We start from the raw sequence: 19,771 nt of genomic DNA, 5'->3' as shown, positions 1-19,771 counted from the left end.
TGTGTGCGTGTGTGTGTGTGTGTGTGTGTGTGTGTGTGTGTGTGTGTGTGTGTGTGTGTAAAAAACATTTCTTTTAGCAGCAGTGGGTGGGTTTGTAGACCAAACAGCGAGCAAAGTGAGGACAGGATAAGAATGTGGTTACCCAGTGCCAGATCACAGGTTCACTCTCAAGCCAAATCAGCTCATCTGTGCTGTGCTTTGGACAAAATAAACATGAATCAAGCAGGAGGTTGAAAACCCTGCATAAACCAGCTTTCCCAGAATGCACCATTTTCGTGTGTGTGTCTCTTTAAATGTTTCTCTGTGTTGTAAGACATTTATGCAGACCACAAACAAAATTTACAAAATGTCACATTCTGCGGATCACTGTAAAAGTGGATTTTTCATAATATGTCTCCTTTAAGTAAATTCAAGTAAACAGTATTGAATAGACTTCTGACTACTCAAAGCGCTTTTACACCGCAGATCACACCTACCCATTCACACAGATGGCTGGTTATATGCCCATCTCGTAACTAATTCCATTCACGCCACATTCATACGCCCCTGACGCAGCAGGAGTGGGAGCAATTTTGGGGTTAAGTGCCCAAGAACACATCGGACATGTTGCTCGCAGGAGCTGGGGATCGAACCCTCGACCTGTGGCTCAGTTGGTAGAGTTGTCGTCCCTCAATTGGAAAATTGAGGGACGACAACTCTACCAACTGAGCCACAGCCCCCCTTATCTATTGTAATAAATAATTTTCTTTAAAGGTGTGTCTTTGTTGACCTTTGCTGACCTTTTGCGCTGTGAAGTTTATGTATTATTGTGTTGAAGCCAGCAGCAGCACAAATTACAACAGAAAATAAAACATTGCAGAGACAAAAATGTGTTTATTATTTGAAAATCTTCAACTTCCCCCCTGTGGCTAACACAGCGTTTTAATAATCGGACCTTTTTTTATTGCAAGCATAAAGGTGCATTAAATCCAAACATATTAACTTGGAAATGGACCCCTACTGTGACATGAGATTTTTATTATCTTTGTAAGCGCACCCTCACTTCTGTGAAATTACCTTTGCTTATTAGTTGAAAGATAAGGAATATTGAAGGATTTGAAAAAGGAAAAGAGTTACAGTCTCTCCGACAAGGTTTACATTATAGGAATTTGTATATGAAAACTAAGCAGATGAGGGTGCAGAACTTCTGGTTCAACAATATTAATTGCACTACTGTGTAAACTTGATTTAATAGTAGAACCTGCGCTGCTGTGTAGATAAGAACTACTTTATTTTATGCATGAACTTATACTTTACTTTTCTAAGATGGTTATATAGTTTCATTTGTTCATAATAACAATTCTGGCTGGTCTAAATTAATGTTTGAAATAACAGTTTGAAATGAGCCATGGACTTAGCATTCATACATGTTGAGGCTGAATGGGTTTGATACTTGTCAAAAAGCACACTGTGATATGCTGCCGTCCCTGAGGAGTGAACGAGCAAGTCAAGACGATGGCTGATAATGAGCTGATGAAAGGGAATGATACTTTGTCCATTCTAAGTCATTGTGTGCTCTAGCTCTCTCGCAATGACGTGTATAAAAGTTTTCTGATCCACCAAATATGTTTATCAGTTAAAGCAGATCCACTAAATATATTCACATAAAAAATGCATATGTGTGGGGTTTCACTTACTAATGACTAACAGTCATCCCCTTACTCTGCAGTTTCGCTCAGCTCCATGATGCTTTTTCAGCATCTTTCAGCTTTACTCCTTTGGTTTAATATCACTGCTCTTATGAGTGTTTCTTCCAGCAACAGCAGGCAGCTGTTTTCAGCAAATAAACTCACTGTAGACAACTCGCTCAGCACCAAATAACAAAGTTAGCAAGCAGCTAGTGAACATAGTGAAGCCTTTAGCAGCTAACAAGCCAGATATTTCCCTCAAGAGTCAGTGGAGGCTAACATTATTGCGCAAAGTAGAGCTGATAATGGGTGGCTGCTTTATAAATTAAGTTGTCAAAAATGTGACTCCACATAAAGGTTTCTCTGTGTCCTTAGACACAGGTTTCCTGAGAGATAAGCCAAAACAACTAAAAATGGAAACATGGTGTTTCAGCTTGTTGTGCTGTCCCCAATTTTCAAGAAAATCCATCCATGCATATTGGGAATTAAGAAACTCGAACTCCAAAAGATTTGGATTAAAAATGCACAGCTATCAACAGTCTGTACAATAAAAACAAAACAAACAAACAAAAAAAACCAGCTGGCAGTCATTTAGCTTAGTTTAGCTTACTTGAGCTCAGTTGAGTTCAGCACCAAAAAAAGGGGAACCAGCTGCTTAGCTTTGTTCAACACAACACAGAAACGTCTAAAGTAATTTCATGTCTCTTTTGTTAAGTCTAGAAGTACACTATTTAATTTGTAAACCCTAAGGTCTTGAAAAACACAGAGTGCTGTTCCAGCGGGGCAGGAGAAAGTAAAAGTCACAGAATACATAAAAAATGTTCAGAGCATTCTCGAAAATCGGCACTCCTGGTGTAAAATACCGATGTACACATGTCTCCCTTGCACTCTGTAGGAGTGACATGTTGACTGGTTTCACTTGAGAAAATTCATTCACTTAGCACCTTTTATGTGCTAAGTGAACACAGAGGCTATGTCAAAAATCAATTTGAATCCTCAGCCAACAAACCTTACATATAAAATCTAAGACTAGTTTATACTTTATAATACAAAGAGCAACATGATGAGCGCACAGACATCAAAGCCCACTCATTACCCATTGGAGCTACTTGGACAGAATTAGTTTGTTAACAGATTATTTGGACAAAACAGCCCACCAAACAACCCTTGATCCCTTGACCTTGGCAAAATCACAGACAGTATCACATCAGTTGAGCTCCAGAGACATGCACAAAACATCCCTGTTGTTAATTAATGTTTCTTAAACTAAAGCAAACTAGATATTTCATACTGCTGAGTGAGATTATAACTAGCATCTGAATTGTGTTACCTTTTGACAAGAATAGCAAGCAGTTTTCCCAGATGGTCAAATGGAGGAGAACACCCTGGCACAGAAACCAAGGCAAGCATTATAGGTTACAGGAGGAGGGGAGACACTCACTCCCCATATCACCAACAATGTGACAGCTGTGAAGATAGGGGTCAGTTTCTAAGTACCAGGGGGTGAAGTGAACATCCACAAGGACTTAATATGGGCTAACCACACCGCTTTGTTTAAAAACAGGCCAACAAAGTACGGCATCAGATGCCTAAGAAGTTTGGCCTGGGGCCCCACATGCTCAGGGCACAGATAGCCTCCTGACAGGCTGCTTCAACACCAAGGCAGCTACGCCAGCATAGATTGTAAAGGTGCTGGAGAGGGTGCAGCACACAGCTCGACAGCCCAGTCCCTGTTCTCACTACTGCCCAAGTATACCTCTGACCTTCAGGTGCAGGTCAGAGGTACAAGACACCAAACTACCTACTCAGTGCTCTAAATGTATATATTCTCACGTGTATATGAATTCTTTCATTTTGATATTCCTTGTAATATAAGTATTATTTTGTAGCTCCACTTTTTCTGCTTCTTAATTTATGTTATTATATTGTTTTTTACATTCAATATTAACCCTGTTAAATGGAACCTATCAGCTTAAGAATTTCACACAATTGTACTTGTACACTCAAAGTGACAACAAACCTCTTGAATCTGTTCCCCCCCCATAGCACTGGACATCACCCACCCTCTCAACTGCCACCTCTCCATCATGCCCTCCGGACACAGATACAGGTCCCTGTTGTGCAGGAGGGCGCCACACGGCAGAAGCCTGGTGCCTGCAGGCATTTCAGCCCTCAATAAAAATCCACCTCAGTCCCAATCCCCGGTCCCCCCATAACCATATGCACTGTATGTCCTGTTGTCCCACATGTATGTCCCTGTGTTCCTTTGTCGGCGCACAGCCCTTAAAACTGTATCATGTTGGTGAAAAAGAATTTCCCCTCGGGGACAATAAGATAAAAAGTCTAAAAAGTCTAAAGTCTAAAGTCCCTTGCGCTTAGATAATTAGGTGCTGAGACAAGAACATTTTGCCATCAATCTTCTTTGGCAAGACAGTAAATAAGCTTATTTTTAAAAATGTTAAATTATTCCTGTATGAAAGGTAAAGGTCATACAAGTTGAGAATAACAAAGTTGCCAAGAATTATTGCACAATCATCCACCGCAGTTTATGCATCATACTCTAGGTAAGAGCCTTCAGGCAGGTGAACAAATTGCAAGTCAATAAAAGACTGCAGCTCAAATTCATGATTTTCACTGAGTTGTTTTCCCACCATACATGATCATTAAATATTGTCAGTACAGGGTCCGTTTTGCTACTTAAACAGGAGTACAGATTAATCAACAGATTTTTCGATTTCAGGTGAAATCTTAAACAGATTCAGAGAGGTTAGACATGCAAAATAAAATTCAATAGGCTACTACATGCCATATGCTCTGAAATGACGAATAATTATGCAAATATGAACCCCATTTATTGAATGTTCTGTTGTACAGGCAGTTGAGGACATCATACAGTTCTGTGGGGAATGATAGATAATTTCAGCAAAAGAGGATGTAACAAAAAGAAAGGGATAAAAGTTCTTTATGTAAAATTATTATTACAATTATGTAATTTCCTCTGGCTTATCACAGTGTTTGTAGTGTTTAATTGTAACAGATGAATAGTTTTTCAGATATTTTAAACATACGCTTATATTGTTTTAAAGTTCAGGTTTTATGGACAGATTTACACGATCAGAAGGTGCAAGCTTATCTCTAACATATCCTCTGGGATGGGATTTGTTGTCGGGTCCATTCTGCTAGTTTGTGAATCGGAAAGACTTCTTATAAACAGAACAGGCACAGCTGTGAATGGGTCTAACCTAGCACTGGTGGGTGAAGTGTCTCCAATTTTTGCAGATGGAGACAAAGGAGTGTTTGTAACAGTAGCATACAAGGAGGACAAACTGTGACTCTTCTCTGTCGAAGCCAAGAGACACATATTGGAATTTCAGTAGATGAAGGGTTGATATAATTCGGGTAGATCAGTAGAGTTTTCCCACTGCTCTATTGTAATTCCTCTAATCTTGACCAGGCATGTATGATCCGAGGAGTTGTCTCAGAGGTTTACACAGGGTGGGCCAGCTCAAATGACCCTCAGCCAAGGCCTTTATCCAGGGCTGCTAATGGGTCTATGCCATCAGTCTGGTGAGCCTCTGCTAGTGCCAGATTTCTGTTTGGCTACAGATGGTGATGTCTTCGTTAAATCCAAAGAGCATCTACAGGAATCTTTAGAAAAGCTTTTGAGTGAGGGCTGAAACATTGTGATTCAACTGGAACAAAGTGCAGACTCAAGGCCAGCAGGCGTCGTTATCGTGACTCTAAAAGCACTAGAAAAAAGCCTCAAGAGATGGAAGAAGTAACTAATTTATTTTAAGCTAACCGAGGCTGAATAATCTTTTATTTTCTAGGCCAGTTCTTAGCTGCTCAATTTAGCCCCCCTAGGCTGTTAGCTCCACTTCATTTCATGATTTCACACAATGAGAAAATCATTTCCTGGCCAACATGACATCCACGTCAATCATCCTCTGTCCTCAAGATGAGAGAAAAGTGGATTTCTCTGCTCAAGCTAAGTAGCTTAGCCAGAAATAACACACTGACAGAGATAAGGATGTGGGTGTTTGGTGTGTGTGCTTAACCCTTTATGTGACTATTTTTGGTAATTTCCACAAACTTTACACATGGCCACCCTTCTGCACCTCAGTAAGGTCGAGAAGCATGTGATCCTCACTCAGCCAATCAGAAGAGATCACCCTTCCACTGATCCTGCTATTGTAGTATTTGAACCAAATATGGTAACGTTGTTAATGTTTATTACAATTACAAATTTTGAAAAATGTTGTAACATAAAAATAAAGTTCTGTTATTTCCCTGAATAACACTATGAGGTTGAACTTTTGAATTTCAAAGTATTTCAATGAGTGCCCTGTAAAAGGTTAAAGGTGTGTACATTTTTACGTTTATTTTCAGCACACTTTAAATAGAAATCAAATTAAAAACAGAATGGCAGAACTGATCATACATGCATGCTTTTAAAAGTTATTTGTTTTTATCTGATTAATATTAAAGGCATAGACTAAATAAATTAAAAGCAGGGGCTGGTTCAAGTCCTGCGCATGTGCGTAGACCAAATCTGGAAATTGGTCTGGTTGCTGGAGATGGGCAAGTTCACTTCCTGAATACTGCAGAGGTGCCCTTGAGCAAGGCACTGCCCACACACACACACTCCCACCCCATCATCTCAGGAGTGCTTGCTTTGAGCAGCCCCCTCGCTCTTTCCATAAGTGCATGTCCATAGGATGCTGTTTGTGCATGTGTGTATTTCAAAGTGAGTGTTTGTTGCAGAGTTGAATTTGAATTACATTTCCCCTCGCAGGAATAATAATAATGTATATCTTCTTCTTCTTTATAGGTTTAAAATCAAAATACTCCTCATGCTGAAAGATGCCCCCTGTGGGTCTTGTTGTGTTACCCTACATGCTCAAAATTGTTGTTCTAATATTAATAATATCTTATGACATTCTGTAAAGGCTAAATAGGACTTTAATGTAATAGCTGGTTCAATAAACCAATACCTAATAACTAATATAACAATCTTAATCAAGGCTGTATATGTGTTTGTTTGCCCGTTATTTGTTTCGAAGTCATGCATTGTAGTAAAATTCACATAAATTAAACAAATAGAAAAACCAGATTAGGAAAATAATCTTGAAGAAATGTCAAGTAAGGCTTGCTGCACATTACGTCACTACTTCTTCACAATGAGCTGATTTTTCACCCACTTCATGCCAACTAAGTATAACTGATTTTAGAAATTGCACCTTTTTTCAGTTTTATAGTTTTTTGTTTTTTGTAAACAATCATTTGGGTTTTTTTTTTTGTTCAACAACATCCCCACTTGTTCTTCCCCCTTCACCAGCCCGCACGTGCTTCGCGCTCGCCCCTGAGCTCTTTATCTCGTGTGTTTCGCCATTGGTCTGTAATGATGTCATCCAGAGAGGAGACAATAGAGCCCACCTCCCCCGTCAGTGTGTCCTCACACACGCACCGCAACTCGGAGTGACACACGCTCAGACGTGACGCCAGCTGAGTGAGCCAAGCACTCTGCATCAAATTTCATTTATTTAACTCTTTACCTCTGGAGCCCGGCAGAGCTGTGCGTCTCATACTCTATCAGGCAGCTCTCTTTTTTTGTTTTATAAAAGCGTGTTTTAAGTATATGAAGAAGCGGGCTGACAGGGAAGGTGTTACACATCTGGATCATACCAACGCATCGGCTCTTGCTGCTCGGGCCACTACACAGACATGAGGAGCGCTCACTCCGCTGCGCATCAGTGATGAATACACCACAGCACTGGCACGCTTGATGTAAGTGATGTTTTTTCTTTTTTGCCAACGTTACTCATGGCGGGTCCGGGTCGGCCTGCCGCATGTGAGACCCCCCTTCATCAGCAGGATGAGTGCAGATCAGCGGCTGTCACAGCGCTGCGTGAGGGTCAGGTTAGCTTACAGCGCAGAAACATCCCTTGCTGCATGTCTTTATGATCCATGTGTGTTTAAATATACAGTGAGAGTGATGCCTCATATGCAAGAATCTAAAGCATCCTCGTGTTATTCACCACTGTGCGAAGGAGGTCAACTGCATGACTGTCACAATGAGCTATTTTATTTACTGAGATAAAGAAAGAACTGCAGCCATATTTTAATGAGCCCTAATTAAACATGTCCGCACATGACCAGAGGTACAAACGAGGCCTGCTGGTTCAGGTCTCGTCCCCACATCAGCTGTACTCACAATGTTTGTAAAGATTAAAAGAAAAGAAGATGCATTTTTTAAAATACTGATAAATTAAGCAGTGCGCCATCTAGCGATTGTTTAACCATAAACGGATATTTTCCATTACTTGCCAGCAAACAGCCAAAATATACAACAATGCAGAGACAATAATGTAAATAGCAATATCTGTCTCATTTTTGCTTGTGGTGTATTCGATAAGAGGCAGAGGGGAAATTTTGCAGCATGTGAGCACATTCAATAATAGCCTCTGTTAGCAGTGTCAGATGTTGACAGGCAGCAGGAACAAAAGGAAGAGTACACAGGATGTGCCTACAGAGAGGAAGGAGCAGATTCACACACATGAGTAACTAGTGAGCTATATGTGTGGATGACTGCATTTTACAAATCGACATATTTGCTTATTTATTAGATTAAATGGTTAAAAAAAACAACAACTCCAACAACAACAATGGTCATGCTTGTTCATGTAGAAAGACAGAAAGAGAAGAGTCAGTGCAATGCATTTGCAGGAAAAGCAATAAAGAGATGTATTCAAACCAATTAACAGACTGCACCTGCATTAGGCAGTATTTGTTATCTTAATAAGGCGTCTGTGGCTCGTAGTGACCGCCCCACTGAGATTAATTATCAAACTCTGCAGCTCACAGTTTGAAGCTCCTTCAGTTCACGTACTGCCTGTAGGATAGAAACTATAGCGGTGACTCAATGTTTCCATTAATCCCACGTATTAAACCATAGGCAGCCATTACCGGTGCAGTGTAATGTTTCAGTGGAAAGATAATTCGATTGACTTTGAATAGCTCAGGAAAGACACAGTGTATCTTCAGATCTGATGTCTAAATGACTGCAGAAGCACCATTTAAAATAACAGCTAACTGGATTAACTCAACATATATGCAATTCAATGTAACATCTACTGTATCTTTAAAGAAATAAAACGATTGTATATAAAGAGGAAATGGCTGCCTGAATATTTCATCAAAGCAATGACCACCACTTTGAAGTTATGATTATTAACTTTGTTGAAAGTGAAGCTGGGATAATATGACTCTGAGAGGTTCAGCTCAGTACGGCAACAATTGTCAAAATGGATTAATCTACAGAGCATTTACACAATTCATTAGTAATTGAGGGAAGTTTGCTTCATAAAAATCATAGTTCCCCACGGTCACGTTTTCAGTGGCTTTTTTTTCTGGTCAAGAATCATTCATTCTTCAAAAGCTGCATGAAAATTGACTCCAGCAAACGTTTATCAAAATAGTGACCAATTTCTTTTCTGTCAATCAACTAATTATTTCAGCTCTAGTTTGCATACTCTATTGCATGCTCTATTCTCCCGGTGCTCCAGTTTCCTCCCACAGTCGAGGAACACCAGCCAAAAAGACCAGAAACTGGTGACAGATGTGACTATATGTTTGTTCATGTTTTAGCCATGTGTTACTGGGACTTGTCCTGTACCTGCCTTTTACTCAGTGCATGCTGGTAATTTGAATAAGACAGGACGAGTAAGAAGTAGAGGAATTTGTTTTTAAACTATACGGTGAGAAAAGTTCAGCTATGTGTTGCATAGCAGCTGAAAATAAAACTATTTGTTTTGCATAGCGATTGAGGACTATTTGTCATCCATGTTTTGAAATAAACAACATGGGTTGAAGGAACACTGTTTCATTACAAATAATCTGATGTGTAAGGTGTCATCTGCATCATTAGTTGCATCAGCTTTGTGAACATACGGGAGTCTTAAAAAATAGTTTGACGGCATATTATCCCAAAGATGCAGTAAGAACAATTTGAGAGACGTTTTTTTTTTTTTTATTAAAACATGTAAAAAGGTAGTAGAATGTAATGTAACAGAGCAAATGGTTTTACAAAAGGCCAAGAAGCTCTCCAGTGTTAAATTATGCATTGATACATTAAAACTTTGTTTCATAGCAGAGCTAGAATCACTCCTTTTATTCTTGATAGTTTCCTTAACTTCCCATCTTTTGAATGTTGATGCTGCAGGCGCTGTAACACTGAGGCAGATGAGGCTGTGACAGCCTCCAGGTTTGCTGTTTTTATTGTTATCATGCACCCTCTTTCTTTCCTTGGGGTTCTAGTTTGAGAATATGAAGCTGGTCCAGCATGAATTACAGAGAGGGAACAAAAGCAGTCCGTGGTCGCCACACTGACACGAGCAGATGTTGCTGTTGGGTTGTTGTTGTTTTTTTGTTCGAGTTGAAAGGCCTGTAGAAAACAACATGGTTTGGGTTACTGTGGCCCTTAGCATTCAAGATGTTTCTGTGCATTGAATATTTCATCAAGCAGGGGAAATTCCCTGTTCCAGATCAAAACACAGTTTGAAGATCCAGGATGTCAGGAAGTCACAGTTTGGGATGACAGAAATGTGTAGGCACAATCAGATCTCATGTTGATGTTCAGAGCTAGGATTTCAAACATTGACAGATAATAATTCCAACCACTTAGCATGACAAGTGCCATTTTTTAAAGAGATAACTTCAAAAGGTTTAAAATTATATTCAAGGCATATTACTGTTCTTCTTATCTTGGTGTGACAGAGGGCTCAAATCCAAACCAAGCACAGAACCTTTCTGCAAGCCGATTCTGTCACTTTCTATTCTTAGTTTTCTATTTTAGGGAGTCCTTTTTTCTGCAAAAGTGAAAACTTTCATCTGATATTTTGACTTTAAAATGTGCCATTTCATTGTGCTGGCTAGGCTTTTCTATGGGCTGTGGTTGACATTGTTGTGCTAATAGAGGGCTTGTTCATTACTAATTAACATGAACTTGTTCTCTCATTGAAATATTAGCACAGAAAAGGTCAGTTTGAATTATTTCAGAAAAAAATATGTCTTGGAGGTCTTTGGTTTATGTTTTACTACGTCATGAAAGTCAGGTGTTCATTTTAGAGTTAAATTAGTTTGTTTAAAACGGGGTGACAGAACAGATTAATGTTTCCCATCGTACTGCCCTCTGATTGGCCAGTTTGTACAGTTTCTTCCATTACTTTCAATCCGCTGACTGCAGAGATAAAACGGAGGTAATTGTTCTGACTTCATCAGTAGCCTGTAGTGGTGTGAGCTCTGATGAGACAGTCAAACACAGCAGATTACAGTGGAAAGCTAAATTAGCAAAACAGATTAGCTGTAAAGATAATGATGTAATTGTCTTTTTAAGTCATTTAGGATTAATGCAGGGTTGTTATACAGAATTGATCCAAGTACACCAAACAACAGGATCAGTAATATAGGCATACAGGCTTGAAAGATTTAAGTCTGCTTACTCAACACCAGGCTCATCCCCGTGTGTCATTAGAGTACCATTATCTTGCCTTTGTTGGCAAAACACACCCCCCCCATTAAAGCCTCTGAGTCACAAACAAGTCATTATATGCAGCAGGATTTCAGGTTGGAAGTGATTGCCTTTGTTTTAAATTAATCTCACGTCATTAGACATGTAAATTAAGCCTGATCCAAGTGTGAGTCATAATGACTTCATTCCTCCTTATCTGTTTCAACAGATTAAGACCAGCCCTTCGTACCTTTAAATGCTTCTTTATTATCTGGTCTCTCTCTCACACTTGGACAGTTTAACTCGAGTTTTACACCTTCAAATCATTTCAAACCTTTCCTTAGATGTTATTCAAAATCAGCTTGGCATATAGCCTTCAATATGAAAAATGTAAAAATACAAAATCAATCATTTGGACTTCATCTTAGTGCTTTACTTTCATGTCTAAACTGTGTGATAGTGTCCTATTGAGATCGAGAGTGTGCCCGAACTTGACTGAATGGTTCAAGTTGTTGGTTATAAATCTCATTAAACGGGGATTTTTCTCCCTGTTTTAGAAGCAGCCATCTGTACCAGATGCTTTAGTAGTCATTTAGTGATCATTACCATACATTCTATTTGCAAGAGGCAAGAGGTGCTTCACCCTCGGTTGCTTTTCCTCATTTACAACACATTCTGCTGTAGCTAAAATGAACATACAGGGGGATGTCAAAAAGAAAAGTCTAACATTAAGCTGGGACAATGTGGTCAAAGCCCGCTGTAATGATTGTGTGGAAAAGGAGATCCTAACCTTGTTTGTGGATTTGCTGCTGAATTAAATGCTACTCTGAAAGCTTTTGTGGTCAGTAAAATGTATCAGCGATAGACAGAAAGTGTGTTATCTGATGATTAGTAGTTCAAATAGGATGCAGAATCACGCTTGAGTATTTAAATCCTGATCAGCTTGATAATTCCCTGCTTCCATGCGGATTTATGGCTAATCTTGTTCTCTCATTTCAACATCCTTGCGGACCAGTGATCGTCTTTGTTTCATTGAATGGATCAACATTTGCTTATAGCTGAGACCTCTTTAACTTCCCTCATAACTCGCACAAGGACTTTTCTTATTATGCCTTGTGTCTCAACATAGTCCTAAATTATGATGGTGGACTTCACAATCCCTGCACATCCCATTTGAAAACCAAAGGAAAACAGCTTTGATTTAGTTTCTCGTTTATGTCCACATTGTAAATCCAGTTGGCAGGTTCGAAACTGAGAAGACCATTTACTCAAGCGGCCGACACAGGTTGTTTTCTATAGCTGTTTCCACATTACGCACTTTCAGGAAAACAGTTCCAGATATTCTCCTGACCTGCTGTTCACATATGCACTTCATTGAAGGATACTATGCCTGTGAGGTGAAAAAATGGAAGTGGCAGAAAAAGTAACAGTTCTATGCATTTACTAAATGGTGCTTTAATGAAAATATTTGAGTAGTTTATGTAGTTTAACTGAATTACATTATCAACAATAGAGCGGAGAACAAGAAACTGGCGAACAGAAGACGTAATACAGCCATTTAATTACATGCACGGACATCGTAGCAGTTGCATACATACACTCTATGCACCATGCAGCAGTCACAGTATTTGACTCCCAGTCACTCCCAGTTTTACTGGCTTCAGGTAAATTCTCACTCAGACTTAATGCAGGGAAAAAAACACTAGGGGTCTAACAGGAGAACCTCCAGATGAAGTCAGAGTGAAATATTTTGCTGTACAGCTCCTTCCGGAAATATCAAGAGCAGCCCTCTCACACAACAAACTGACGAGCAGTGTACTTTAGCATTGAAATTAGCTAAAAATCACACTAAACTTTCTCTACCAGAAAACAAAATAACACCTTATGTCTTTGGTTAAAAAAAGATGAAAACCACAAATTGAGTTGATTCACCCATGTTACACTTCCTTTGATAGTGTAACAGTGGCTGAATGACTTTGCCACCTTTATCTTTTAGATTGATTGAATACTTGATGAAATGAAGCATACTGCAGGATTTAAAAGTCCCTTCTTGAAGTGTTCAAGGTTTTGTTTTAGTCATTGCTCTGTGCTAAGAAATAGTCCTGCTGCGAACAGAAATTGATCTTCGATGTACTATTGAGAGCGAGTAAACTGATAAACCTAAGAATCAAATGCTTCCTCGAATATCAAGTTGTTGTAGCTTGTGTAAACATCAAAAGTGCAGCGTTGTTGTGACACTGTGCTCCAGCATTTATTTAGCCATCTAGCAAACTTGTGCATTGATTTTCAGTCACATCAGCAGCTCCACAGCAAACCTCCAGCCTCTGTGTGTGGATGTAAAAACCTCTAACAACTGTTTGGCCCTCCATGCTGAACGGTGAATTTCTGTGAACATCCTGGTGTTTTAGTCTCATTCCTGCACAGCGCCCATAGCTCTGTCAGTTTGGATATGTGCGAGGACAACCATATAAAGAGGGAAGTGTACTGCCTCCTGTCATTTTGTGCCAGCTCAGAGCTTCACATGAGCATAAACGTGAAGATGTGGATTGTCCTCTGACAGAAACGGCCTGCTCATCAGCCTCTGGAAACAAGTGACTCAGATGACTAATTTTACTGCCATCCACTATCTTGAGAAGCCTTTCTTTACTCTGGGGAGAAAAAAAAATCCTATTCATGCAGCAGAGGAAGAGATAATTTAACCTGGGCATTATTAAGAGGCAGTAATTGAGCAGCACATGCTCACATTATTGGCTTTTCTTTTTGCTCTGGTGTTGTCTGCTCTGATGCGTGGGTGTTTGGCTGTCATTCAGGGGCCTTTTGATGAAAGAGCTGCATAAAGCTAGGACGAAGGAGGGGAGCAGAGTGCATGCCATCAATCTTGTACCACCAGACAGCCATCTGCTCCCAAAAACACCAGCCCCCTCAATAATTTGTTCCCCAAAATGCTCACTGCATCAACTCTGCGGCTGGTGGCATAGTATACACCATGCTGCCTAAAGACTTCACTGCTTTACGGCCTCATCTCTACTTTAAATCATTGGCTGTCATCCTGCCCTTTATGTGCGGCCCATTCCTGTTCTCTTTTCAGGATAGAAAATGCAACATCAATTAAATGGAAGGGAAAAACACTGACAAACTTTGGGCATTTTTAATCAGGAAAAGATCAAAAAGCCTATCACAGAGCAGAAATCTACAATAGACAGTAAATTGTTCATTCTTTAACACATGCAAGGAAACGCTGTTGATCATTCTTTGACCTGCTTGTGAAGAAAAGTAGTGTGATAGCCGTAATAGAAGAAAAAAAAAAGAACCAAGGTGAAGGGGAACTCATCCTACAAAGATTAGGTAGTTGACAATTAAAAAAACCTACATACTGTTTATATGGATGTTAGCGTCAGCTCAGCTAGCAGCCCTCTTGTGACACTGATGAGACACAAACGTATAACCTGAAACCTGCTCTATAAAGTGCATATACTGATTTTAATAATTTGGTCCTTTCTTTAAGAGCATGAGACTTAAGTGGATGATTAGGCTTATGTTAAAATCTCTTGAACAAACTGAAGTAATAACCCAAAACAAGCTCAGCTCCAACTAACCACCTGAGACAACGTTAGCTTCTGCTCGATTTGCAACTCCTTCTGATGCCCTGTCTGTTTAAGAGTGTTGGAGATCATTGTTTTAAAAGTGAAACTGCTTTATTTAGTGTTGTTACTGGTTTTACATACCAGGTCCATTGTGTTGAGAGGAGGTAACTTCTGCTTATAATTTGGTTACCATTGAAAAAAACAATAAACTGTAATCAATGAAGGGATCCTAACATAAACTAGTGTAGTTCCTGTAACAAGTTTAGCTAATGTTAGCCAAATGGCCTGGACATGCAGTGTCCGCAAAAGAGAATCAAAAAGACTCTGGTTTCAACTCAAGGCTGCTGCATTCTGTGTTCATAGCAACACTTTCTTTCAATTCAAAAAAGATTGAACCTTAAAGAATTAAAAAAAACTTTAACACGTTAAACTCCTTGTTTCTTAAGTTAAACTAAATAGCATAGTGTTTCTAGAAAACCATCAGTCTTGTTCATTTCAAGTGTAGTATTGCACTGGTAAATTATATTTCCAGTAACCAAGATTGATCAATGTAGAAATATCTATTGTGAATATAATTTTCCCATATCACAATAAAGACCTTTGTTCTACCAAATTTTGCACAGTTCAGAGATGCCTTGTAACATATTGTAGAGGTTCATGGTGCTGCAGGTTTGCTCAGGTGTTTGGGAAAGAGTTAAATAATCTGGAAAACATTAGCATGCGCTCTTCTTATGCCTGTGACTTTAAAGCTGTTATCTTAATTCTGCTGGTAGGGTCTAAGAGCTTGGGCAAGGGCGTCATCATCTCCCACATAGTCTAATGCAGCTCTAACTAGCTCTCCTTCTTTTTCTTTTTTTGGGGGGATTTTCTTTTGATCTATGTGAGTTCTTAGTTCGGCTCGTCACACTTTTATGTGTCTGAAGCAGCTAACGTGATTGCAAAGCTTAGCATACGTTAGCCTAAAATACTAATCATGCACATACATTTGCCTCTTCACTCCTTGATCCTTACTGTGACATTTGTTTGTTCAGACAAGCATTAGTAGCTAACTCTGTCAAAGATTTCACATAGGATACTCTGTAGCTCTACTGAAAGCAGCTCATAGCTTATTCACACTTTACTGTCGGCTTTTGATTAAATATTTGCTTAGTAGATGTATTATGCAATCCCTCACACAGAAATGAGTAGTTATGAAATTCTTCCAGTCATTCACTTGCTACATAAATATGTCAACACCTAAACATAGGTTTAGGAGTGTATGGTGCTCAATGTAAGCCTATAGCTATATACCCCACAGTATGATACATTTGCACAGCGCATATCAGTCCCTCAGGATCTCACAGGTTTTTCCTGTGATTGCTGCAGTCTAAAATACCTGATGTGGGACAAGTTTATGAAAAAGGTGTGATTTTTGGAGGGGGGTTTTTTAAATGTTTTTTTTTTTTTTTTGTAACAATATAGTAGTGGTCAGTAGATAGTCACCATGAAACTCAAATTTCACACTGCACATCCTCATTACAGTGTTTAAAAATGAGCGCAAATAATGATCTTGACACATTTTATTCAATTTATTTTCTTTATTTTTTTTTGGGGGGGGGGTGTTGCACTGTTATAACATATTTTGTTTGAGAATAATATTTCACTATACAAACACTCTATGAGATCAACAATTACTCACATTGGTAACAAAGCCTCTGGTTAAGCGAACTTTTGGAACACAGTCTCTGATTGGCCAATAGATCCAACACAAGGCACCAGGAAGTGGCCAAGTGGACTTCTTACAGTTTTTTGTTTTTTTTAACTTAAATTAATAATTGGAGTCTCCATCAGGATACTACTGTTCAAGGTTTGTTCGATTGGCACAGCTGTCTGCTTCTCAGTTCAAAAGTGAGTCTCTAGCATGCAATGTTTCAGAAATATTACAGGCACGGTGTACCATACTTTCTTATGTTGATAGACCATCGCAGACCTCGGGGGATCATTACTTGAAATCTCAAAGAAGTAAATTTGGTGACAAACATGCTGATGCCTGTGGGATAAACAGGGTGTTTGTTCCAATTTGCAGAAAAGTTGCAGAGATTGGCCAAAAATACGAGGCCATAAAAGAAAGTAGAAAGGGCTTGATTGAATATGCGTCAAATCTTGCAACATTCACAACTTTCTGGAGGGGTTGTTATGCATTACATATTGTCTTTTGGGCCTATGTATTTTTTATGCTCTTGTCAGTCAGTAATGAGTCGGTACCTCTTGTCTCTCTGCTCTGCTCTCTGTTGTGTTTATTTCAGAGCTGTCTGAAAAGCTGCCACTGCAATTCTCAGATCTGTCAATTGGAGCTATTAAGAAGTGGCCAATAATGGAAAACTGTCAAATCACAAATGAAAAGAACAAGTCTGTTTCTCTGATCATGCTCGCAATATCTTCCTCATTTGCCAAGCATCAAACCAATCTATCCAGTTTGTCTGTAACAACCATGTGAAGCAGATTGAAGCAGCTCGCTTAGAATGACAATCAAACACATGACAGCACTCAGCATGTTCAGTGTGTTGACAGAGCAGCTTTCATCAGCCTTTCATAAGACTCCACTAATGTGTTAGAAAGAGGCTACTAAAGCGATTTCACATAAACACTGAACAATGTTTTAGTTAACTGAATGCTTGATCAGCTTTGCTCACAATATTCTACAGTTTAATTTGAAAGGTGGATCCTGTCAGTAATGGTCCTTAGGCAGTGTTAAGTCCTCACGTCCAGACTGAAAAAGGCACAGGGATGTGAATACACTATAGCATTTGGCATTCTCTGTCAAATATAAAGTAAATGTCAGGCAAAACCAGATGTGGGGAAAAAGGATTCAAACCCTTCAGTTTAATGTACAATTACTAATGAAAATCCTTGTTTAAAATCCTACTTGGACAAGGTTCTTTTTCAGCAATTTCTTCATCAATATCTAAGGCAGATAAAACATTTTTACAGAAAGATAGCAAACGTTGAGGAAATATTTGTTTTGTCTAAGATAATGAGACGGTAGATACAGATAATTTTCTCTTCTATCTTCTCAAGTCAGATTTGTCTTCCTGTGTTGATGGAAAAAAAGTATCTTGCCAGCTCAGAAAATTTATTGTCAGACAAAAGTGGCCAAGATGACGTAATGTTTCCAGAAATAAATACAATCACTGCAGTCTGTAATGTTTGTTGTGTATTTTACATGTATATCTATATTTTTTACATGAAAATGTGAATATTTAAGAGGCATCACTGCTGTACTATAATGCAGTGTTTTCCATCTCTCCACGGCCCTCACTGTCCACTGAAGCTTTGACTGAGTGAGTGAAGAGGCCACTAGCCAGAATGCAGTTTACAGTGTGTGAGAGAAAAGTGATCAGAGTGATAGTGACTTCCACCATGATAAACTGGGTCAATGTAACCCCCACCCCCTCCACCACAGGCAAGGCTGAAAAAGGAAAAAAAAAAGATGACGATACCATCACCAGACTCTGGATTTAAGCATGGGGACACGGGAGCGATGGGTTGGTATCTGTGTTGTGTTGGGAGTGAAGGCATTCCTACATTATTTTGACGTGTTCCTTCCCCCCCCTGCGCTCTGCCCTTCATGGTGTAACATTAAAATCTGTTCCCTTTTATTTTCTCTTCATACCTAATCTGTCTCTGTCAGACAGTGCTGTCCTTAGTAGCTGTTCCTCCCATTCCCCCTTTTAACCTTCATGGTCCTTTTCCCATCTGAGAGATTTTCTATAAATACTACAAAAAAGAATTAAAAGTCAATCGTCAACTATTTAAACAGCTATATGTTCAGATCAATGCAATTACACACTAGGTTGTTGGCGAGATTCAAGTATTGAGCTTTGTACTCTTTAATCTAAGTTTTAATTTTAAACCAATGCTTACCCAAATCTGAACTATGCTGATATTTTGTGCTTTATTTGTCCGGGTTTTGCAATATCTATTACTGAAATTAATTCATCCATCCAAATACAATGGCAACTAGAGGTCAGTCATTTGCACTGGGACAGCTACTTTGTGGAAAGTAGAAAAACACAGACCGTGTAATCTCAAGCCTTGTTTGGAGTCGCAGCAGAAACAATTAATCTCCAATAACCTGGGCAGATGAACATACCTACATGATTCGTGCATTTAAAAAAAACTACATTTAAATCAAATTGAGAATTTAATAGAAAAGTTAAGGTTAATCACAGTTTTTAAGATGTTATAGTTGTCTTTTTCTTAAATGTTTTGCCTATCACTTGGTGACCGGCTGCTGTGGTTGCAACTTGTCACTTTATCAATTGTTTTCGAGTTTTATTTATACAGGGAAAGATAACTAAATTGCCTGATTAGTTTGGGGGGGGGGGTTAAGATTTTTTGAGGGGCTTTTTGTGTTTATTTGATAGCACAGTGGATAGAGTTGTAATAGGGGTGAAAGAGCTGGGCACGAAATGCCTGGAGGACCACAGCCCCCCCACATTGGGCGCAACCTAACCACTAGGCCGCCTGCTCCACTGCCTGATTAGCTTTTGCCAACAAAAGTGTGTTTGTTTCGATGCTCAGACAACATAGCAATCTAACCAAAATGTCCATATAAATATTTATGACATTTTCAGTTTTACCGAGTACCAGATCAGTTGACTGACATGTTGCCTTGTTAAAAACATGCCGTTTTGTAACACCAAAAGCAAGCAAATGCAAGTGCCTCATCAGTTTATGCCAACTACCGTAAATTCCGTACTATTGAGCGCACCTGGATATAAGCCGCACCGGCTAAAAATAAGTAAATAAATGTATTTGTACATATATAAGCCGCACTTGATTATAAGCCGCAGGTGTCCACGCTATAACAAGAGGTATTTCACCCGATCACTGTCGGCCGTGACCACGCCGTTTACAGCAGAGAGCAACACATAACTTGCCGTAACAATCCAACTCTCTCCCCCAGCGTTCTCTCATACAGCCACTCAACACGTTCTCGCTGTTGCATTCACTGACTCTCCACATAATCG

General features: G+C 39.3%; 1 protein-coding gene across 1 annotated transcript in view; it reads right to left on the bottom strand.

Annotated features, from left to right (window-relative positions):
• The window catches only part of spata22 (spermatogenesis associated 22), a 277,137-nt gene that overhangs the window by 232,807 nt on the left and 24,559 nt on the right, over positions 1-19,771 (bottom strand). The window lies entirely within an intron of this gene.

Source organism: Symphodus melops, assembly GCF_947650265.1.
Source record: "Symphodus melops genome assembly, chromosome: 11".
In the NCBI taxonomy this organism is placed as follows: Eukaryota; Metazoa; Chordata; class Actinopteri; order Labriformes; family Labridae; genus Symphodus; species Symphodus melops.
Note: the sequence above shows the minus strand (reverse complement) of the source record. Positions and strands in the feature narration are given on the sequence as shown.